Here is a 25,911-nt window from a genome sequence, read left to right on the forward strand (position 1 = left end):
AACCTTTGCTGTTTGTTCAAAATGCTTATTTAAAAGGAGCTTAGGTAGCATAATTATAGAGTTTTATGGAGGAAAACCTCGTTCGATACACAAATTTGTAAAAAAAAAAAATTTAAAAAGTGTAGTTTGTGTAAACAAATGTTTTCTAAATAACTTTTCTACAGAGGAAATATTCATCCAAAATCTGAGGTAAAAATTATTAGTCAGCATTAAAAAAAAAAACAAACAAACAAACAAACAAGAATACCAAAAAAAAAAGTATAGGCAGTCAATTTTGCGAATTGACAAGTTGGTAAAAGAATGACTATTCAACCGTCAATACAACACATCTAAAACGCAAGTTTATGTAAAAAGGAATTGCATTGGAGATCATAAGAGGTTTTTATACAGACTCAAGACACAAACTGTCACACAGCACAGGTCAGTTTGTCTTAGCAATAAGACATGAACATGCACCTCACATGCAGGGGTGCAACCCAGCAAACAGAAAGCAGGACATCACTCACACAGATGGCTGTGACATGCGGCTGAAGCCCAAAGGAGCAGCAGAATGGATGGAATTAGTGGATTTCTACAGCTGTTGTGAGAATAGAGTAGCTCTGCCTCACAAATTCTGGACTTTTTATAACTCTTGATTAAACATGATGTAAAAACAAAACTGTCCTGATGCTAATCTTTCCTATAGGTCAAACAAGTACTACTTATTCACAATTCAGATAGAAAAGTATAGATGTTGCAAACAATGCATAAAAAAAGATGTTTGCAGAGATTCTCTCTTTAGCCATTTTGATGCTTTGAGCTCAACAGTCAGTTCCCGTCACACACAGAACAGCCCTGAGGCTAATCCACATGCTAAGCCTCTTAGCATGAAAACAAACAATGGAAGCAACAATAGTTATAATTTTAGAAGTTTAACAGCAACAAAATTCACCTCTTAAATCCTCATATTACTTCCTTTAATGCAGAGTCTTGCTTCAGATCATTAACATATTATCAATGAACAAACAATGAGCAGTTCCATTCAACTTCTGGTTTAATTGTCTAGGCTGGTAGCTCTTAATCAGGGGAACAGCAACCAAACACTTCTAAGGGCCAGTGAAATGACTTAAAATGCATCCAACATAATAAATTGTCATTTATATTTAAAATCATAATATCAGAAAAGCATTACGATAGTGATGAAATCCTATTTGTCCTCAAAACATTGTGACCAACTGCCTAATATCCTGTTGGTGGTCCACCACATGCTGACAAAACAACTCCTTGCAAGGCACAGACTCTACAAACACCTGTCTGGGGTTAGCATTGTTGCTTTAACAGTTTTAAAAATGTTTTTGTAGCTTTAACAATAATTTAAATACAATACAATACATTCATTCATACATTATTTTGTCGGCTTAGTCCTTTTATTAATCCGGGGTCGCCACAGCGGAATGAACCGTCAACTTATCCAGCACGTTTTTACGCAGCGGATGCCCTTCCAGCTGTAACCCATCTCTGGGAAACATCCCACACACACACACACACACACACACACACACACACACACACACACACACACACAATGGACAATTTAGCCTACCCAATTCACATGTCTTTGGACTGTGGGGGAAACTGGAGCACCCCTAGGAAACCAGAACGCGCGAACGCAGGGAGAACATGCAATCTCCAAACAGAAACACCAATTGAGATGAAGTTCGAACCAGCGACCCAGCAACATTCTTGCTGTGAGGCGAGAACACTGCCTACTGCACCACTGCGTCGCCCAATACAATACAATACAACACAATACAATGTTATTTTAAATTTGATGACTTACCTTCTGTGTTATACTGCCCAGAAAACCATTAAGCATTATTTATTTCATTTATGTCTTTGCTGTACTGTAATTTCTGTTTAACAACAAAAAAAATTTTTTGTTTATTATTTATTCATCATTTAATTATAATAAAGAATTGCACTACACTAAATCATCCCAATCATTATTAAATTACAAATTATTTCTATATTTATAATTTATTAGTATAAGAGTATACAGCACCATCCATAATATAATATAATATAATATAATATAATATAATATAATATAATATAATATAATATAATATATGAGCAATATCACACGAGTAGCAGTGCGAAATGGCTGTATATCAGCACTGGTGGAAGGCGTGCATTGGCACGAGGCCACAGGCAGAGTGCCTTGGTGTCCCACAAATGACAATATACAGCCCTATCACACTGCTACGAGTGTGATATTGTGTTTATACAACAGTTCGACTCCATAATCGTGTATATAAAAAAGAAAACCAAACACAGAGTCTAAAAATCCCTTTTGTATAAGGAACTACTTTCCCCCGCCATTCATTCATGTCACTCTAGAGCCAGAATCTTAATGACTCTCTAGCGTTATCTTAATGATTCTCTAGCGTAATGTATAAAGTAATGACAAAACGGGTGATTTTGCTGACATTTTAAAATTGAAAGAGCTGAACAGCATGAAACGCCATCAGTCTAGAGACATTTTCTTGTATTTCTCTGTTGTATTCGGCATATCACTATACCTGCCAACTCTCCCGTTTTTCCAAGGAGTCACCTATATTTCAGACCCATCCAACCACCTCTTCTTTCTTTCTCTTACTGAACTAGTCTGTAGTAACGAAAACAGGAGACTCATTAGAAAAAAAAAACAGATGGCCAACCAAAAAGTAACTCAGGGTTATACAATAATCGGATAGCCAATTAGAATCGAGAATCAGACAGAATTGTTTCATATAATAAAATAAAATAAAATCAAATATATTATATTTTTGGGTATATTATATATACCCAAAGACATGTGATATAGGTGAATTGGATATGCTAAAATTGACCGTAGTATATGTGTATGAGTGATTGTGTATGGATGTTTCCTGGTGATGGGTTGCCGATAGATGGGCATCCGCTGCATAAAACATGAGCTGGATAAGATGGCGGTTCATTCCGATGTGGCAACCCCAGATTATTAAAAGGATTAAGCCTAAAAGAAAATGAATGAATGAATAATATAATATAATATAATATAATATAATATAATATAATATAATATAATATAATATAATATAATATAATATAATATAATATAATATATAAAGTATTGAAGTTTTTTTCCAATATCATGCAGCCCTAAACCAGACAATAATACCCTAAACCAGACAATAATATTAGTCCTTGTTGTTTTTGAACCTCTGATGACAGGTCAAATTATTTTGGTTCATCAGTGTACACTCACATATTACTTGTATTTTATATTAAAAGAACACTGCAATGCTTCCAAAGTCATGCTTTTCTAATCTATGCTATAGATGGCAGAGGCAAAAAAAAATCATCCAAACACCGCATTACATGCAGACCACAGAAATTCAAATGGTTATTTAACTCTACCAGCACAGGCCTCCTTTTCCACTGTGTACTACCATGTAGTGTCTCTCTTTGTCTACTGGGAGCTGGGACAGACAATAAAAGTAAATACGTTTATAAGTTTGTGTGTGTGCGCAATCATTAGAATTTTCATCATTTAAAAACCCAACATAACTTTTTACTACATGATATTAAACAACAAGCAACGTGAATAGGCCAAAACCATGGCATATTGATCTCTAGGGGTCAATTTATTGACTTCTTGGTTTTGCCTTTTCAGCAGTTCAGTTGCACTTTATATGGATCGCATATCAGCACTGAACTAAAGCCAGTAGCTATTTAAAGAAACACCAAAACTAGAGTCTGGTTGCAAGTGTGTGTATCAGAGATACACCTATAGCATCCAATACAAAAACAACACACAGTTTGTAAATAAACAAGCAAAACGACAAGCCAAGTCAGTCACCTGTAACATCTCGGCTAAAGAATGATGCGCACAACAAAAGAAAAAAGACAGTTCATTGATTAGTCATCATGCAACATCGAAGCCATTAATAAGGTCAAATAAATAAATAATAAAAGTTGCTTCACAGGCAAAGCAGGTTTGTGTTTCAGTGAAAAGCATCCACTTACAATAAACTGTGATTTACAATTAGCGGTCGTTGCGGTGGGGAAAATATCTAATTGCAGTTTTTTGACATTTATTGCTATTTCTATTTGATTTGCGATTTAAATTTGTAAGCTTCAGCTCAATAATCTTTATTGTAGCTTCTTACTGCTAAAATGCAGTGAGTGTTAAAAAAGAAACTGAAAAGATATCAACTTACTCCTACATTAATTTAAATAATAATAATTCTTAAGAATAAGAATAAGAATAATTCTTTTCTGTAAATAAGTTCAACTCAAATTAGCTTATTGTACAAACAAAAAATATATAATTATAAAAATACAGAACACTCAGCAAAGAGCCTTTCTTTAGCTTATATAGTCTAAAAACAAAATTGCCACAGATGCTCCACAAAATAACCAAAATACATCATCACAACCACTCGTTCACGCTTTCCTATTTGTTTTATTGTGGGCGTTCCACATAGTTCGGTTGCACAATTTTGATTGGGCAAAACAAAAGTGCGCTCACTCAATGGCCAAGACTATAACACACAGAAGGCAGTCATGCATTTACTCTGGGTGGGGAAAATTAAATTATATATATATATTTTATAATCGCAGCCTCTTGCAAATAGCTAATCGCAACATTTCAAATGGTGATTGTGATTTTGATTAATCGCACAGCTCTAGGAGTAACAGACAAAGAAACTACTATTATTACTTTATTTTTGGTTAATAACAAAAATGTACAGTATATTGCCAAGTGGTGGTACCCTGGATGTTTTAAGCCAATTATTATTAAAACAAAAAATGACCAAAATTTCAGTATATGTTGCCTATTTTAATGAAAAATTATGTATTTTCTTAAATTTTCTATGGAGCTATGATTATTTTTGTCGGCAAAATTTAAACAAGAAAAAAAAGACAATATTGTGTCTGAAATGCAATTTAATATGAAGTTCTCATGTGTTAAATTGCTGTTTAAAATGATTAATCACAATAGCAAGCAAGCGCACACACTGGTATTCAGAAAACTTTTGTAAAATATATTGCAAATATATTATGCAATATAGGCAGCACAGTGGTGCAGTGGGTCACACAATCGCCTTACAGCAAGAAGGTCACTGGTTCGAGCCCCGGCTGGGTCAGTTGCCGTTTCTATGTGGAGTTTGCATGTTCTCCCAAAGTTTGCGTGGGTTTCCTCTGGGTGCTCCGGTTTCCCCCACAAGTCCAAATATGTGTGCTATAGGTGAATTGGGTGGGCTAAACTGTCCATAGTGCATGTGTATGAGTGAGTGTGTATAGGTGTTTCCCAGTGACTGGTTGTAGCTGAAAGGGCATCCGCTGCGTAAAATATATGCTGGATAAGTTAGTGGTTCATTCCGCTGTGGCAACCCTAGATTTATAAAGGGACTAAGCCGAAATGAAAATGAATGAATAAATGAAGTCATAATAAAAACTTATACAGAAATATTTTTGCTTTCACAACTTGATTAAAAACATGGCATTCTATAGCTACACGTTCTAACAGGCTTCAGCACACAATGAATGCTTTTTATAATAATTATTGCACAATAAAACATGTACAACAACAGTAAACTGCATCAATTTTAAATTTATGTTAACTTTCCTTTGCTTGCAACAAACATAATCCAACATATAGATCAAAAAGAAGGAAGGTGAAAAAGAAAGCATGTGGATGCATTTAGACAATCATAGTTGTACAGAATAGTGTGGCCTAGAGTAAAAGGAGGAAGCAATTTAGTTTTCGACCGTCTGAGGGCTTAAACTGGAACTCGTAAGCCATGGGAAAAGCCCACAAAAGTTCCAAATGAATAAAAGAGGTCAAAACAGTCATGAACCACTCTGACGTTGTAAAGCGGGACAGTGGTCTACAGTAGTGCACTCTTATGAGGTGACTGTTTGAGAGCCTCATTGTCTAAACTATGAGAAAGACAGAAAGGGAGCGATAGATGTGTGCATGTGTGAGTGTAAGCCCCCCCTTCTCTATAATGGACTCCTTTGTCTCAGAGATGTTTAAACAAAGCGAGCGCTGGCCGCAGGACATTTCAGGGCCACTGTCTCTTTTTTCTGAATGAGAGTTACTCACCCAAATCTGAGTGGAAGGGAGCTGCACAATCAGAGCTTCTCTTCATTTCCCTCCCTCGTATCATTACTTCCGCATTCTCTCATGTTTATCGATCTTTATCTGTTTTAGGCTGTTAGAAGGATAGCATTGTCCTCTAGCGATTTATCCATGGATGCCAATCAGAGGTCCTGGCCTTCCTCACACCCATGCTATCATGACACCATCATCAAGCCTGCTTTCTCTACAAGTGTGTGGGATTTGGTGCTAGAAAAATAATAATAAATAAATAAATAAATAATTTAAACCACTTAAACACTTTGATATCACATTTATTCAATTTTACAAAAACTAGAGCTTTTGAATACTCACAAGTTGGTAAAAAGGTAATTGGTCTAAAACTATGACAGATGATTTGTATACATTTACACATTTTCAAGGTTCTGGTTGCTCATCATAAACTAGACAATAGTGCATTTTCAGTTTGTTTTTAAATACACCTTCTGCAGGGTTGCGAGAGATTCATGTCTCTCTGATAAAATCATAATTGTTCTTACTAAAAAACACTCACTGTAAAAAAAACTAAAATATATTTAAAAAACATCTTGATTACACAAATACACCCTGTATTATAAAGACAATGGAGTTAGAATGAACCTAGAATTTAAAAAATAAAAGTAAAAAAATACCCCTGTATGTTTTTATATTTGATTTATTCTTTTTAAATAGTACTAACTTTGTTAAAATAACTAGTGAATACTAAACAAGTTGAACTAAACTTTCAAAAATTAACAAAACAAGTTATACAAAATAAAAGTTCAATACAGTCAGTACAGACTCTGGGGCAATGCAGCTGTAACTAGTTTAAAAGTTTAAACGTTTTAGACACAACACTGTGTTCTTTTATTCAGTATAGCTATCAATAATACAGTTCCAAACAAAGCAGAACATTTGTGCACCTCAGATCGACAATGAAGTTTTTATTCCTGAATGAAAGTTTGTTTCTAAGGTTGTACTCGCACAAGGTAAAGTTGCCTTGAACCGTGCCGAAGTGCGATTGTCTTCCCTTCCCTCTACCCTAACAACTTGCTCTCACACTGCATTTTGCTTTCTAAACCGGAGCACGTTTACATCGTTAATGCTGCGACTGTTCATTTTAACAGGAAGAAAAGTGCTTTGAAGTGGAGAATGATTTAGTTGTATCGTTTTAGTTGTTTGAGATGCAATGACACGCAGTCAAATATTTTGCAGAATAGATTCACAACTTCTAATGCTCATTAATGATCACAAACGTCATTGTGCTGCACGTATAAGGTTTGCTGAAGTTGCAGCTGATGTGCAGCAAAAAGGTTTTACGTCTTTAATAAACTATGACAGTTTGTGTTCATTTAAAAGTAAGAATGATTCATTTCATCCACATGAAACTGTTCCTTAAAAGTGACATCGCGTCTTCAGTTTTAGGCTCAGGCATGCTTTGCACTCACACTACAAGCATACCACACCAAAGCCCAACTGAACCACGCTCTGGCACACCCAGGGCTTAGTTTATGCCGAAACACGCTGGATCCAGAACCTCTGAAATCTGATCCAGCACCTCATTTTACTGATTCCTCTCCTCAACTGCCCTCCTCCCGTCCCGCTGTTTACTTCCACTTTCGTCCATGACACCCCTACCCACTCACTATCGTCTGCGACACCCCACCTTTTGAGCGAATCATCTGAATGAGTGATTCAACAAACGTAGGACCTAAACCAGCCAAGGAACCAGCACAAAAGGAATAAAGCAAATATTATTTTATTAACAAAACTAAAATCCTTAAAACTATGATCCCTAAAACTAAAAAATATGGTCAGTTTTCATCAACATTATTTTTTCACTGACAAAAGCCTAGACAAAAACTAAATAAAAATATATTTTGAATGACAAACACTGATAAAAATGTACTGACTCTTTCTTTAAAGGGCACATAGTTTACCCTTTTTTTATGATTTTATATTAGTATTATGCCTCTTCTGAGTGTGCCAGTTTAGGTTCAGTTTAAAACAGTTCAGATTTTTTTATTATAATGTGTTAAAGTGTCATGTTGGGGGCGTGTACGCAGCTCGCTGTTTTAGGGGTGTGTTGCTTCACGTGAAAATTAGTTTCGGCCAACCACCCAACGTAACAAGGAGGCGGAGCCAAGAGCTCACCCGCTTTGTGTTCGCAACAGACAGGCAGACTGAAAGAAGGAGCAAGAGTAAGAGGATCAGCATTCAGCCGTACATGTACGACTCTGACACAGACCAAGCAGAGAGTACAAAATCATAGAGTCCAAAATCATTTGTGTCTTTGTATAGTTTTACAGCCAACTGTGTGCTAGTTTCAAGTGCCGAGCTTGTACACCGAGACTAATAACCACGCACTCTGAATTAACTTTGACTGAGGCACCGAATGCGCCGCTCGAAGCTGCCACACGGCACACCAGATACTCTTTGTGGCGCGGCAGAAACATGAAATGTCCCAAATAGTCAGGCCACGCATTTCAGAACTCTAAACACAGGTTTCCATCAGGGCACACACAATGGCGCCCCAAGTCGGCAGCTGTTCGCGCGGCACACAGCCGCCAACTTGAAGCGTCGCGTGCACCCCGACAGAAACCCAGGTGATTAGGTGACGCATGCCTGTCAATCAATGTTAGTGGGTGGGGGGACCGCACTCCTACATCACGTTGCGGTCGCTCTAAAAACTGCTTCAATTGGTTCACCGTTTTTATGTTGGTAAATTGTATAAAAAGCACTGGGTGTGTTTATATCACCCCAATATATACTTACACACGTCTGTCCAAACAGTTTGAAAAGTAGATTTTTACCATAGGTGCCCTTTAATGAAAACAAGATGAAGTTATTAGCAATATGCTAAAGGTATTAATAAAGTTGGACAGCACACAATATACTTCTAAACTAAAAACATCCATATATTGTAAACTTGTAACAACACGCTATTACATTCACTTTCAATTTGGCGAATGCAAGGTTGTTTTGTTCAGGTTTAAATCTACACTGTGCATAAAGTTAAATCTTTGCATGTTTCATTCCAACAATATCAATCAAGCTCATAAAAATGTTCTATAGGCATATATTATCAGCTTACAAATTTTAGAGGTATGCATAATTTATATATTATGACTAAATTGGTTAGATTTTAGGTCAACCAAACCTAGAGTAGATTTAATCTAGGAAAATTATATGAAATTTAGAAAGAAAGAAAAACTATACACAATTATTTTAGATTTAATTGACTACCAAAGCTAGAAAATTATGAATACACACAAAATCACTTTGTTAAAGTAGTAAATAGTTAGTACAGTACAATATTTCCATACAAACATGCTATGCCAGAGTTGACGCACAAAATCAAAACTGCATTCAAACAAGTTTGCAAACCAAAAGTCTGGGCTAACAGAAGAATGCAGGAAGGTGTAATACAATCAGCATGGCAGTATTTACTACTACAAGATAGATGCCTTTAATAGTCAAAACAAGTAAAGAGAGTTAGGAGAACATTAATCCTGTTGTAGCGTAAAGGGATATTCAACACTCAGTGAGCCCCATGGAGTGCAAAGAGACTTCACACCTAAATGGAAAGCAGAGCCCAGAGATCACAGAATAAGAGTCTACTCAGCTCAATTGCTTTGACCCTTATCTTATCTGGGTGGAATCACAACAAGAGAACAGCTTAAACTAAAATGAAGAATTTAATGAAAGGAGTTAAACGCAATCAGTAAAACAGACTCTGTGTGGGTGATGCAGCTAACTAGTTTAATAGTGCATAGAATATTACTTATTCAGTAGGTCTTGAAGTGACTCGTATTAAAACAGCAGCAGATTGCAGCCATTTAAAATCTATTTTAGGCTACTGCTATATAATATGCACAAGTTTGGCATAAACATTGTAAATAAGTGATATATGATTTTAATCAAAAGAATCATACCAGGAAAGAAAGCATTAAATAGAACAGAAAAAGCACAGTTCAAAGATTTGTGTTCGATATATGTTAATATTGCTTAGTATCAGCATGTCTACATATTTAAATTTCAAATGATATTTTAAAATATTAATGATTAATAATAACAAATACTAGACACCCGATAAACTGTGAATTACAGTTCCTTCTAAATACACAACCATAAAAATATTCCTCTTATAAAACTAGAGTTTGGAGATTGTTCAAAGCGTCAAATACTACTACACCGGATGACTTAAGGCTCTGGCGCAGGTTCGCAAGTCCCCTGAAGTAGTTCTAGATGGACACTAAGGCCCCGTTTCCACAAATACGTTTTAGTTTTAAAATGCATACATTTTGCTACGGTTACACCATCCATCCACACTACGCCGGAATATTCGAACGCCGAAAACGGAGCTTTTTGAAAATGCTGAAGAGGCTGTTTTAGTCTAAAAACGCTGGTCGTCTGTGCCAGTGTGTATGGGGGAAAACGGAGACATCTGAAAACGGAGGTGGGGCTGCATTAGGGAGTTTTCCTCAATATTAAGTAGCCTAACAAAGTTTAGTGTTGCATATTCTCCTTGTAAGTTCAGTAGTAAGTAGCTGCATATTTATATGACTGTCATCTTCACTGTATGCATATTTATAACAAAATGGAGCCTATAACATTACTGCCTCCTTTTATTTTAATTGAAAATATGAAACATACCCTCTCTTTTGCTGAATATCAGTTTTAATAATCAATAATGGCCATTATAAAAGTATAACGTACAATAAGTTTATACAAAATAAGAAATAAAGGCAAGCAATCAGTCAAATGTGCAGAATCAGTGTATGCAGTTACATAAATTAATATATTAACTTATCTTTGCACTCAGCAAAAACACGTTACCTGAGAACAAGTAATAGATTCAAAAGACCAAAGTCGGGGATATAAACAACTAGATGAATTAAATTTAGATGTTTGACAAATATAGTGAGATGAGATCCAGTGGTAGATCCTTGATGAAGCTCTCCTCGCTGCAGTGCATGCCAGAATGTGTTTGTGTGGTCATGTGATGTGCATTTTCAGCAGTGTAGTGTGGATGGAGAGTATTTTAAAGAACGCTCGGTGAATTGCCAGTGTGAATGCAGATCATTTTCATTGTAAAACGCCATTTTAAAACAAAGACGTATTAGTGTAAATGGGCTCTAAAGTTGTTGCACGTCTGCCGCTTCCCGTCTCTGAAGGTAGCGTTCAGAAAAAAAAAAACACCTGTGAAGAAACACGACAAAGAGGAACATAAAAACCTACTGCCAGCTAGCGTTTCAGAAGTGTTATTGCAGACACAAACAGCACGCAGAAATATAAATGCACGACTACGCGCAAGGCAGTCGACGTGGGTCATGTTGATCACTCAACGTACAAGTGTAATTCAGCCTAAGACTATAGTGTTGGGCAATATTCTTTATAGTAAAATCTGAAATATATTTCTGTGAGAGTCTGAGAGACAAAATTTACAAATTCAATATACTAAGAATTTGTTTCATTTTGATTTGCTTTTGTGATCATGCCACATTACATGTGTGAAATTGTAATTGCGGTCCATAATTTTACTAGCAAAGATTAAGTTGGTAATGACAAAAACCGTCACATTTTGGCAATATTTCTCATTTACAGTTAAGTCTGTAGATCAAACAAGCATCAATCATTAACTCATTAGCAAAAATGAAGAATCTACGGTTGCCAAAACACCAAATTCAGCCCATAACAAACAAATGCAAAGTAAAAGACCTTAAATGATTTACCTGCATGCATGTACTTACAGAGCCGATTAATTAGCGACAACTAAACCAAACTTAAGTATGTGATAAAGGGATAAGCGTTAAGGGAGGAAAAAAAAAAAAACAATTATGGCTGATTTGGTCCTAAAGAGTCATGACCACAGCAAGCACCTGGACATTTTGTTGATCCCTTACTTTTTATTTCTGCAGCAAATTTTGTCACTGGAAAAATTCTAAAGTCACAGCGTAAGCAGATACACAAAAGTGCAATTTTCCTCTATTGCTCACAAATCATGTCTGTGGTTGCTTGAGCCTGTTGTTACCTGAGACTTGGGTGCTAGAGTGTCCTGGAATTACCTCAGTACCCTTGAAGCACCTATAGAGATAGATTTCCTGTGTTTGTGTGGCTGCATGTATTAATGACCATAGCACTCCAGAAAGGGCCCAGAAGAGATTAAACCCTGTGAACGGATATCCAACTGGGGAAACCCTGCCAGGCCTTTTCCTTGTCCTCTCCACAAACTAAGCGCATACCTGGTTACACAATCGGTTGAAAAAATCCTTTCCGTACCGCAGGTAAGCTTTGGATCTAATTTAGGATCATCAGCACTGACTCTGAGTGTAAACGCTTGCTGATGAGCTTATTAGGCCATAAACCAAATTACAACACTTCACACAGATAATGATATGTAACTTTTACTATGACTCAGAAAAAAAATCAGGAGGAGTTCACCAAAGTAAAAGATCATGTCTGGGCAGTGTCTAACAACACTTTCAAAATGCAGTGAGTCACTGAGAACAATGGATCATTTATTATCTGGGATTATTCTGGAAGAAGCACAAAATGAAACTTAAATAGCTGCCAAAGACTAATCCAAGTATGTTCAGACTGATCCAATCAGCGCAGCGCAGTCTAAGAGCAGGAGTGGAATTAGTGGGATCACTGAGATACTTATAAGGAAGTGATAAGCAGCTGAGTGCTCTTCCCATGCTTACATCAGCAACAGCTAAAACACGCCATCAGGTCCCTGAGGTACTTAAAGCGATGTTCCTCATGTTTAAGGGCAAAGTTGTCGAAATACCCCAGCAGTAAGGTGTACTGTTAGCAAAACCTGCCGAGGCTGTCCAAACTGCTGAGCACTGTTGTGCTCAATAACAGAATAAACAAAGCAAATTACAGTGGTGAGAAAACAGCAGTTATGAAAGCATTTGGTCTTGACACTGTGGATGTGCTCTGAAATTTGACACTCCAGTCATGTATCATGCATTCAACATTTTGTTTTAATTAATGCAGCTTTACAGCGTTAATAACAAAAGAAAAAGAAAAAAGTATTTCCCCTTTAATTAGAATAACTGCTTCAGTTTTCTCAAGAAGTCAGTGCTCCAGTTTTTAATGTTTTTCTTTGATATCTCGATGGACTAAACAGAGGCAATGGAGGTTTCCACCTAAACCCAGAGCCTCGCCTTTACCTATTACATCACAAGCCAATGGTAATTAAGCCTCCGGAGCCTGGACTGCAACTCTGCACAAGACGTTTGACCAGAGGAGACATAGTGGTACCCAGCTGATGCCATTTTTTTCCTTCACTTTCATCAATTGGCAACTTTCATCAACTGGCTTGCTCAGTTTGAGACTCAAATTTAACTCTGCAGAAACCCTAAGACTTACAACATTTAAGACCATTATGATCGAAATTTTAGACACATAAAAGGGCTAAAGGCTAAGGAATCTTTCAAATGGATTTTAGGAGAAAATTTGTATAATTTTAATATAATAAATCTATAAAATTATAATTTAATAAATTTAATAATGCAATAATACATTAATAATAAAAAATAATTGATTTTAATTTCTCAGCAAAATATTTTAAACACTGTGTAAAAACAAGCAAGCTCTACTCGTCTCCATATTCTTTTTTTTTTTTTCAACATAAATATTCTTTAAAAAAATGAACAAATGTTTTAGAAACTATAATAAACTAAATCTATGCACAATAATCTGTCCAGGTTGATGTGCTCAGCATTAAATTCATGGAGAACTTTAAAACAAATGTCATCTTAAGGAAAATAATTAAACCATTATGATAAAGTTAAAAATTATTTTTAATAAAAAAGTGTTAAAGTTTTATTGAGATGATTGTTGATGATTTTAAGGTTTTGACCAGATTTGGTCAGATTTAGCAATATATGAAAAAAGCAAAATTAAGACCTGTTCAAAAAAGATTTAAGACCTACAACACAATATTTCAGTAAATTTAGGAGTTTTTAGGGCCTAACATTTGCATTTTGAGATTTAAGACCAAGCAGAAACCTTGATGACTTTTGAAGCTCTGCATCGATGAAGTTGCTTTTCAGTGTTCAACAAAACTGAACTTCAACTCTGAAAACTGGACTAAAGTGCTTTTAATTTACTAGAACTTCATCTATGTTAGGCTTTGACTCAAGCTCTTATAGAAATAAAGAAGAATTGAATTTAAAAAGTTCACCAGTGCTTACCAGCTGGAGCGATTTTTCTACATTAGTTTGCTTTGGTAGGTTATTTTAAACTACTATCTCAAATTAAATTTGTTTTGATTCAAAATTTAATTGAATTTTTTTTTTTTTTTTTTTTTTTGCCTTTGCTTAAAGTATTTGTATAGGGCCATACTGGGTTAGACAGCTTAGTTTTTTTTTTTTTTTTTTTTAAAGCAAGAATATCATGGGAACTAGAATGACAGTAAAAAACAGTACTGCTGCTTCAAAATACTTCAGATACAGTTAAATTCAGAATTATTAGTTAGAATTTGTTTTTCTTTTTTTAAATATTTTACAAATGATGTTTAACAGAGCAAGGAATTTTTTTACAGTATCTCTATTATTATTTTTTTCTTCAGGAGAGAGTCTTATTTGTTTTATTTCGGCTAGAATTAAAGGAGTAATTTTTTAAACACCATTTTAAGGTCAAAATTATTAGCCCCTTTAAGCTATATAGTTTTTCGATAGTCTACAGAACAAACCATCGCTATACAATAACTTGCCTAATTACCCTAACCTGCCTAGTTTACCTAATTAACCTAGTTAAGCCTTTAAATGTCACTTTAAGCTGTAAAGAAGTGTCTTGAAAAATATCTAGTCAAATATTATTTACTGACATCATGGCAAAGATAAAATAAATCAGTTATAAGAAATGAGTTATTAAAACTATTATGTTTAGAAATGTGCTAAAGAAATCTTCTCTCCGTTAAACAGAAATTGGGGGGAAAATAAACAAGGGGGCTAATAAATCAGAGGGGCTAATAATTCTGACTTCAACTGTATATGGACACATATTGGATTAGTAGAGCAAAGCCACACCACATGCAACAAGTTGATCTTCCATAGTTAATCGCATTTGGAAAATGAAGTGTTTTTGTGAGGCAATGTAACTGATTTGCTGATATGCTTTAATAGCCCATTTAAATACCAGATCAATGTAGACCTTGGTGGTTGTAAGTATTACTTCCACATAGCATTTATAACACTGAAGGTGAAGAGCAACATGATTAAATGCCTGTTCATACCAAGAAAGATTACCAAAATAGCAACATTAAAGTCTCAATAATAATACATTAAATAAAAAAGGTTATCGTTCCAAATTTGAATGGCCTTAAATAAAATATATGTAAGAAAACAGACCACCACAATACATCAAACACCCCAATCCTATTACCTTAGTTACAACAGATTACTTTCCACATCAAGTAATATTATATTCATACATTTATACAGTTAAAGAAATTTAAAGTTAATTTTAAAGAGGTAGCTAAAAGTTGCAGTTTTGAAATTATTGGAATGTGCCAGTTGTAAGAATATTGTGCTGAGTGACAAGTAATGGAGTCTAATCAATAGGATTGTATCAACCAAATTGTTTAGACCAATGCTTAAAGAGAATGCCTTATCATCTGTATATGTCCTCAAAAGGCTGCCCTTGAAGCCACTACAAAGAATCTGTTTGCATTTATCCTGCATTGCTTCTTTGCTAAAAGAATATTAAATCTTTTCAAAAGGAATCTTCCTAAGTCTTGGATAGAGACAGAGATATAAAAGGAATATAAACCAGAAAGTGAACTGATTCACCTTCTCACACTATTGCTGCATCTTTCAGAGCAGAAAAAACAGAAAGTTTAAGCACACAGTTCCAGTAACTGTCAAACCTTACTATCAGATTTTTTTACAGACAATCACATACAAAAACTGCAAACCAAGCTTACAAACCTCAAATTTCTCTGAAAACTTCAGTTGGCAAACAAACAACATGGCTCATTCAAATCCTCAACTGTATTCAAATGTAGAACCAGACAAGCATTAGCGGACACATGTCTAGAATTTAACAAAACAAGTCTGCATTTGGACTGGCAATATCAACAGCAGTCAAATTCACTTGAAATAAAATCACAGCTATTTTGTTGCACTTAAATTAAAATATTAGCATAAAAGATTGTACGATTTACTAGTATTCATTCTGCAAACAAATCTAAAGAGATTCCTTAAGAGACCAGGGGCCTCATGTACGAAGACTTGCGTGGAAATCTTACTAAAACATTGCGTACGCACAAATCTGTAAATGTGCGTACGCAGTGTTTCATACATCTGAATTTTTTTCTGAATCTCACGCATATTCTTTTGTACATCTGAATGAACGTGAAACTGAGCGCAACATGCACGAGCACAAAACCCCTCCCTGCCTCCTCACCCGTATGAATATGCTAATGACTATGCTAATGGCAAAACCCAACGAAAAAGCAATGGCAAAAGCAAGCAAAAAGAGAAACTTTGAACAGAATGTGAATTGGAGGTGCTGCTTTCAGAGGTAGACCGGAGAAAAGCGGTGTTATTTGCAAGTTTGTTCTCCGGAATTAACAACAAAAGAAAAAAAATAGAGTGGGAGAGTTTAGCTGATGCGGTCAACACAGTTGGGTCTGAACATCGCACTGAGTGCTTTAACAAAAGAAATAGTGTAGTTTATATCTGTAAAATGTTGCAGTACGCTTAACAGTCTCAGTGGCGCTACTCGTAAGACGAATGTGATCATGAATTGATATGTTCGAGCATGAACTCGGCTCGAATCCAGCGTCTGATGAACTCATTTTTGTTTTTCCCCCGCTACATATCAGATTTTGCCAACTATTTATCACGAGAAAGACAAGTAGGAATCATCAATAAGTTCATATAAATAAGCATCATATTTTATTTGCACATTTATTGAATGGAAATGTTTCTGATTCACGCATGCAAATTCATCTTCAGATAGTGTCTTTATAGCAATGTGCGTGCAGTAGATCGCTCAGATTACATTGGGAAAACAGGCGACCGCTGCAAATTGTGCTTAAATGTTTAGCTGGTCAAATGTATGGTATGGAAACCTTATATACCTGCTGAACCCGCTTCATACAGCTGCCATTGCAAGGCTCAGACACTTTGTAGAGAGGAATTTAACACAACTGCCTCTAGGAGTCGCCAATGGAAATAAAACAGACACGCACAAAAAATGTGCGTACGCCTGCCAGAAAGCTGCCGTGAAGCTGCGCACATTTCCACGTTCAGTTCATTGTTAGTAAATCCAAACGTGAGCGATTCTGAGCGTGAAACCTGGCGTACGCAGCGTTGATACATGAGGCCCCAGTAAACTAAAAACTAAATCACAGTTATTAAACAAGGTTGTTCATTCTGCTGTGGCGACCCCAGATGAATAAAGAGACTAGGCGAAAAGAAAATGAATGAATGAATGAATGAGTAACAAACAATTTGCAAAGTTGACATTTATACTCGATGCACAATAAACGGTCAACGTATACAGCTAGATTCTTAATAGGCAGCATCCTAACTGAACTGGAACATAGTAGGTGAACGATTTGGAACGCTCTCTTCATTGGGCAGCAGCTCTGCGTTTCATGTAAAATGGTGCTCTGCATGCAAAGTGCTGCAGACACTCAATTCACAATTGAATTCCATGCAGTTCATCATTAGCATCATGTAGCTATGCTAACTTTCAGAAACTAAGCATAAAACTAAGACCGTAATATCTGTCCTTGTACACAAATACATGGTACAAAGAGTGCATTTTAATGTAATTTGACTTTACTGATTATTCTTGGTATTGAATAACTGCGGTCTTGGAAGCCTTTTTTACTGCGCTTCTGGTAGTATATTACGTGTTTAGATAGCCAGCAAATCCACTTATACATGCATTTACAATTTCATAAATATATAACATCCTTCATATCAGCACTTCTATATTCAGCTCATTATGATTGTAAACAGTTTTAGACTAGAAAGTGCATATTCTTCCATCTCATGGTACTAAAAGCACTTCAAGTAGTACAGAATTACTGAAATATCTTAAGCTATAGTGAAGTAGATGTCTATCTATCATTAATAAGGGCCATCTGTTAGCCAGAGACTTCAGAGATGTTATGGATTTGCGGACATTTTCAGCCAACAAGCCATAAACAGCATCTAAAAACAGGGCGGTGGGATAAATCTAGTTTCAAATTACGCTGTGGCTCAACATTTGCAGCCTCCTCTCGCTGCAGAGAGGAGCCATTTGTGCTCCCAGTCCTGAAGGAAGCTCAAATATCACATAAATAAAGCATTACTCTTCTTTATATTTTTGGAACGGAAGGTGGAAAATGGTTCAGACCAGATGATAAGTTGCTCAAAGAATCTGGAAAATATCAACGGTGGTGTATTTGTGGTCTTCACACTAGACATTTTGTCTCTCAACACCTTCTGGAAACTACTCCGAATTCATTTGAAGCATCTGTGATTGTTGTCGTCTTTTGTTATGACACTTTCCCCATGTATAAATTGGCTTATCAAATCAGATAAACCAATTCTGCCCAATTAAGCAAATAAACCTTAGAGCCAGTAACACTACAGGCTAGGCATGGATGGTATGACAACCGGTTTCAAGATTTACTGCAGTTTGGAAAAATCAAGGTTTTAAAACGGCAAAAACTTTCTATTATACCATTTCTAAGGTATATGTAAGGCACAGGTGTCAAACTCAGTTCCAAAAGGGCCGCAGCTCTGCACAGTTTAGTTCCAACCCTAATTAAACACACCTGATCAGACTAATTGAGTCCTTCAGGCTTGTTTGAAACCTACAGGTGAGTGTGTAGGAGCAGGGTTGGAACTAAACCGTGCAGGGCTTCGGCCCTCCAGGAATTGAGTTTGACACCCCTGATGTAAGGGTTTTTATGTGTTTTTTTTAAATGTGCTGTTTTTTGTTTTTTTTACACAGATAATATAAAAAGAACTTGTTTTAGAGCAGTAAAATACAATACCGTGAACCATGATATTTTTATTTAAGGTTATCATACCGTCAGAAACTTATACAGGCCCATGCCTACAGGCTAAAGCTGCAATGCAACAAGACAGACATTTGGGGAAATTATTCTGCCATTTCTATATTTCATAGAGTAATTACTTGCCTACAAAAAAATCCACAAAAAAAAACTTCTACTATAAAGAAAAGCTCATACACACACATACACACAAAAAAGATCATCAAGCAGCTTTCTGTTAAGCAGTAAATGTGAAAGAAATTTAAACCCACTGCCAATTCTGCACACAGAAATTTTTTACTCTAGAAATTAAAGATTATTGTAAGGTAAATGGTGGATTTAATACTAAAAGCACCTTAATTCTGCTAAATCTCAAAGGAGGATGAAGCGTTTATATAATATTTTGTGCAATCATTATTAATGAATATAATAATGAACACAAGTGAGAATCATGTTAAGAAAAAAATCACCAGCTGAATCTAGAGATGCTCTCATCGATCGGCATCTGCTGGTTATCATATTTAATGACCCAATAGGTACTCGCTAATTTGGCCGATCTCATGATCGGATTACAAGTAGTTGTGTATGAAGTTGTATTAGTTTTAAATTGGGGATGCAGCGATTACCTGCTTTCACTATTAACCTGGTTTAATTTGTCGAGATTATTTAATGGTAAAGGCTTCTCAACAACACATTTCTGTAAATATTGGGAGCGTGTGGGGCATGAGCGGCGCAACTTTCCAGGTGCACCAGTTGAAAGAATGCTGCAAGTGCACCGTGAGTCACGCGACAAAAACTGGAACAATCAGGTTTATACTTTGTATAGAATAAGCATTTCTACTCCAAAGACAAATAAATACAAACTTACCAAACAATTTTGTAATATAGTTGACTAAAAGTTCAAAAGATTTAGTAGCCTTTAACTACATTTGTTCTCTTTTAAAGTGAAATACTTAGCTATATGTAGCTTTACATAAGACAAACACAATAGTTTTAATTTATTCTTATTTTTATCTATTTATTAATTGTTCTGTCTTTTATTTTTCAGTATGAAATTACTTATTTAAAAGTAATATTTTTTTTGCTGCGCAGTATCCAATACAGCACAAATTTAAACAAGGAGTTTTCATGTGATTTTCTAAACTAGTAGTGTTTTGAAATTAATGAACGCATAATAATCGTGATAACTGCGAGTGTGAAACCGTCATCATTATTCCTCAGACTATAATCGTATAACCAAAATCCATAATCGATGCATCCTTATTTGAAATTAACAAAATATTTAAACGACCATGCATGTATTTAGCCCTTTTCACATATAAAACTAAAAGAACTGTTTTTGACAATATTGCAAGTTCACTAAAACCTGGCTAGAAATATTGCATAAATAAAACATAAAAATATATATTTTTAACATGAATATTTAATAATATAACTTCTTGTAAAATACTTATTAAACAGTAGTTTACAGGATTTACAGGTGTGCATTTTAACTTCTTATGCATCAAATATGCACTGCTAACTTTTTCTTTATTGACACATGTTGAATTCTTCTTCCATCATTTGCAGTTTTTCGAAATTGCCATGTTAGTCATTTTCTTACCAATTTTTGTATTTTTTTTTTTATCTATTATTTTCTGTAAAGCTGCTTCTGACCATGTCATGGTCACACCTAAATGGCTATGAGAGACCTGTTTAAGGGATTATATGCAGCATCCTTAATTTATTCTCTTAGGTAAGGAGAGATCTCCACTTAAGTTTTATACTTAGATGGAAGTCGCGTTTTATGCATTATAAAGCTTAAAGCATCAGAATTAGCACTCCGTATCGGCTGCAAAAATCCTGATCAGAGCATCCCTAGCTGAATCACTATTACAAGCTGCATGATAAGCATGCCATGGTATGTCCACATAATTGACACTGAATGCCAAGGCCAACCTAACAAAGCTTAATAATCCTGTAACACACAACCTCAATCCCTCACTTCCTCCAGCAGATTCCTTGCTCAATAATTCAAAAACAAACACATTCTAGGCATCAAGTGGAAAACAGCAAGAAATCTGGCAGCAGTGGACCGAGGGGTCTGTAGTGGTGTGTTTGGCCTGAGGGTTTGGCTACTGTTGAACTCCAACCTGGGGTTTAGTGTGGGGGGTCTGGAGTGAGGCCCGGTGTTTTGAGTGAGACCTTAAAGAGCTGAGGCCACAGCCAAAACCACTTCAGACAGCTGCTTATAACGAGAGGATTACTAACTGGCAGACAGAAAGGCACACACTAATTGCACAAACTTCCATACAGCCACACACACAAAAGACCTAAAGCGCACACACTGACAGCATGTCTAAAGACTCAGATCATGAAAAGAACCAGCGGACCACAGACATGGATGAGGAGAATAATGCACCACATGAAATGTTGCTAAGAATTGAGGGACAGTATTGCGAACGGAATGCAAAGCCGGCCGGCAGAACTTAAGTTGTGCAGAACTAAAGGCCCATTCATTCCAAGAGCCAACAACTACTATATTAGCAAGTTGGCAACCACACCAATAGATGATAGATTTGGTTTTAAATCGATGAATGTTGAATTTTTTGGTCTATAAATTTAAATGCTTTTACACCTTAAAAAGTTACAATCTTTACAAGGGTATTCTGTCACAAAAATATCAGTAAATGGCACTTTTCTGTATTTTGTGATTCATGTTATTTTCACTTATTAATTGTTGGGAATTGCATTTCAGGAGAGAGCTGGGCAGATAACAATATTATATTGAATCGTGATAAAATTTGTCAATAACAATGATTTTTGTGCTGTTGATCTAAGAGCCAAATATACAACGATGGGAATCTAAAAGTATGTCGATATTAGATATGCACCAAATTTTCGGCCGTCGAAAATCATCGGCTATCAAAAACAGGTTATGCTTTGGCTGTGCAATTTAAGGAAAATATATAATTGCAATTTTTTTTGATAGATACTGCGATTTCGTTTTGATTTGCCATTTCATTTTAGTTAAGCTTCAGCTCAAATCACACTCCTCATATAGTCGCCTGTGGTGCCTTTTCAAGTGCTGGTTGTTGAATTTTCTTGTGCTGGAAACAATTCTGCGACAGCTTGAAAATATTCCCATATTACTGACGTGTTGTTTTTCTTTGATAATAATTCATCTAATAATGCTTTTGAAGCAGCAAACACAATCATCCCACTCGTCTGCGCTTTCCTGTTTGTTTGTTTTTTTATTGTGTGCATTCAGCATAGTTTTGTTGCACTATTAGCCGATCGAAAGTGTGCTCACTCAATTGGCTGATATAAGACTGTCGCTCAGATGACAGTCATGCATTTGGTTTGGGTGGGGGAAATTAAATAATATAAATTGCAGCCTCCTGCGATTTGCGAACTGCAACATTTCAAATCACAATTGCAATTGGTTTTAGATTAATTGCACAGCCCTAGGTTATGCTATTTAATGGAATCTTCCATTTTTGTGGGAAACTCTTTTAAATCTGGAAGCATTACCAACGAATGTTGCACATTGCATTTTTTCCATATCGCCCAGCTCTGTTACAGGATCTTTCCTCCAAAAGCTTTTGATGCTCAAAAGTTTGAAAAGTGACTTCTTTTTTTGACATTTTTGATATATTGTCTGTGCTTGTGTTGTAAAATACAGTACAAAAACCTGATAATAAACTGCCAGTACCTAATGTTATTTAACAGACACAATTCTCTCTATATTATTTCCTAATGTCTTGTCTCAAGCTACTACAATACCAATAAGTCACTTTGTTACAGTTTTTCTCAAATGCGAAAACACATTTCACAAACGATTCTTCCATGTTCCCTAATGTCTAAACAAAACATCCTTTTCTAAAAGCTACATAAACACAACCACACCTTCTCACTTCAAAACTTAAACTTTCACACCAAAAGAGCAGCTCGAAGCTTTCAAAAAAGTAAACACTATACACATCCTAATAGACTATAGCAAAACAATTGAAAACACAATGCTCAATTTGTGAGGTTCTTTGTTTCATAACTGCCAATGTATTTTTATAAACTTTACAGTAACTGATCTTCTTAGATCTCTGCAGAGGATTAGGCATTTAGATTTGTGAGTTTCATATGAAGAGTACAAATCTATAGAAAACACTGCATGTACACTACTGTAACACAACTCAATGCAAAAACAGAATCTATTGCACATAACAGTACTCTTAAAACAAGATCAGGGTGTAAAGTTTTTTTTATTTACTTTATTCACACACCACACACACACACACACACACACACACACACACACACACACACACACACACACACTATGCACCATCCTGTTGCTGAGCTGCATCGGACCACATCACCTCATCCACATCGCAGGCTATATTGTCTCTGCCAGGCACCGTGGGAAAAATGCCTGGAATGGCGTATCCATCCTTGGAAGGCCTTCACTGGGATGTCATCACAAGCCAGCTCCGTTGCCCTTAGGAGGTTCTCTGTAGTGTATGTTTGTCTGTCATAAACCTTCCGTCTCCACAATGATAAGAACTCCTTTATAGGGTTTAGGAAAGGGAGTAGGGTGGCAGACAGACATTTAAAAAGTGGTTACTGTTGGTGGTGAACCACTCTCTGGTTTGGTTTGTTCTGTAGATGCGGACACTGTCCCAAGTTATCACATAAATGTTATGTGCGGGCCTAGGATGATGTTGTTGGCGGTCCAGGAGGATGTCTCTTAGCTCCTCTAGGAAGCTGAGGAGACGTTGAGTGTTGGAAGATCCAAGATCCAGCATGCTGGTGGACAAGCCCCTCCGAACGCATAGCCGCACAAAGAGTAATATTGACATGGTCAATGGTTGTTGCTCGCATCTCGTCCGTAATGATGGAGCTAGGTTGTCTTGCTCACTCTAAACTTGCTTTTATACATGTGGTCACAGCATTAGCAACAAGTGTCTTCAATTTTGTGGCACTGTGTGTAATGAATGATACCAGGTGTGTTCATTGTGTTCAAATATTGCTGACTGTGGCAAGCAATTTGCATGACATGAGCTTTCATTTGAGAATATGAACAGAGTTCTTTTGCAACTTGTGTTTTAGCAGGGAAAAATGTTTTTAGATTTATGAGAACGGAGGATTGTGCTTTGTGAATTGAGTCTTCATGTGAAATGATATTGGAAAATGGTGTCTAGATTTAGTAAATGAGCCATATTGCACGAGTAGCAGTGCGATATGGCTATATAACGGCACTGGTGGGAGGCATGCGTTGGCACGAGGATGCAGGCCGAGTGCCTAAGTGTCCCCACCAGTGCCGATATACAGCCATATGTATGTGGGCTGAGTAATACACAAAGGGTTAAGAGGCTGTACCGATGCTGATATTACTTAAATATATCACAGCTATCAGCCAATCAGATTCGAGAACCAGACAGAACTGTTGTATAAATGTGTTTAGACAACTGGTTATTTAGTTTAGAGGATTGGCTTTTGTGTTTTAGCATTTGAGAAAAACTAATCTGCAGTGTTGAATTTTCAACATCAAAAATCGACTGAACAGAGTCAAAATTCCCATAATGCAATTCAAAACCATACATAAACACTTGAGAATCAAAAATATGGAAACTGTTAATTAACAGATATTTTTACACTGTAGAAGCTGTATAAACAGCGCGAAACTTAAGATGTCAACTTTATAGAGCTTAAAGGAATAGATCACCCAAAAATGAAAATTTACCATTAAAAAAAAAAAAAAAAAAAAAAAAAAAAAATCACACAAAAAAATTATTCAGGGCCTTTTTTTTTCACTGAAAATTAAATAAGATATTCTGATAAGAGCTGAAAACCTGCAATCATTGACTTTCATAGTACAGTGGTCCCTTGCTGTAATGCGGTTCACTTATCGCAGCCTCGAAGTTTCCCGGATTTTCTTCATGCAATTTGACATACTGTTCTTCAGGACATTGCGTTTTGCATCCTGATAAGTTCATTGTTTTTTGCATCTTGACTGGCTATATATTATTGTCGATCAATTTCCTTTATGCAGTGTCTTCTGCACAGTACAGATTGCATTATTTTTCTATGAAGTTTGAACTTTGAGAAAAAGAGAAAAGTGTGAAAATGTTATGGCGGTCTAAGAAAAGTGTATAAAGCGTGTAGTGAGGGGTTTTACAGCCTTAAAACATCTAATTGTAAAAAAAATAAAGCGGACTATTGAGGGTTATTTTTAGAAAGTAACTTGCGTGAATAACGAGGACTTACTGTATTTGTTTTTCTTTCAATAGAAGTCAATTGTTACAGGATTGTAGAAGTCTTCAAAATATAATTTGTGTTCAACAGAAAGTCATCGCAATTTGAAACGAGTAAATAGTGAGTAAATGGCAGGATTTTCATATTTGGCCGAACTCTCACTTTAAACACTTTTTATTTTATTTCCATTTACTGTTGGTGGCATCTTTGCCTCAATCTCCTATTAACTTTTAACCCTGTACCTCACATGTTTCACTTCAGGGTGCCACAAGCCTGTAGAGTTTAGTTACAAACATTCTCCCACACACATACCTACAGTATGTCATCTGTGGCCTTGCGTTGCATTCTGAATTTGAGCTGTTATGACCATGTAATATAGCCCATAACACAATCTCACATGTTTACTTACATGTGTGGTTTCAATAACCAGGGGCATTTACACCCAGTTTAATCTGGAATGAGACTAGATGATCTGAAGTGATCTGAGCCATCTGATTGATACAAGCCTTGAATGCGTTTTGGAGGGCATTTACACTTG

At 36.0% G+C, this 25,911-nt stretch overlaps 2 protein-coding genes across 14 annotated transcripts in view; one reads left to right on the forward strand and one right to left on the reverse strand.

Moving 5' to 3' along the window:
* Positions 1 to 25,911, reverse strand: part of mpp7a (MAGUK p55 scaffold protein 7a) — a 207,739-nt gene that overhangs the window by 173,618 nt on the left and 8,210 nt on the right. The window contains exon 1 of one of the 13 annotated variants that reach the window (XR_012387477.1): positions 1,384 to 1,458. The exons of the other annotated variants lie outside the window; for them this stretch is intronic. The gene's annotated coding sequence lies outside the window, so the exon portion shown is untranslated. Of the gene's footprint in view, positions 1 to 1,383; positions 1,459 to 25,911 lie in introns of those variants that run through there. 13 annotated transcript variants of the gene reach the window in all.
* waca (WW domain containing adaptor with coiled-coil a) overlaps positions 24,740 to 25,911 on the forward strand; it is a 69,872-nt gene continuing 68,700 nt past the window's right edge. Inside the window, 1 exon segment of the mRNA NM_199660.1 lies at positions 24,740 to 24,751. The gene's annotated coding sequence lies outside the window, so the exon portion shown is untranslated.

Source organism: Danio rerio, chromosome 12, assembly GCF_049306965.1.
Source record: "Danio rerio strain Tuebingen ecotype United States chromosome 12, GRCz12tu, whole genome shotgun sequence".
In the NCBI taxonomy this organism is placed as follows: domain Eukaryota; kingdom Metazoa; phylum Chordata; class Actinopteri; order Cypriniformes; family Danionidae; genus Danio; species Danio rerio.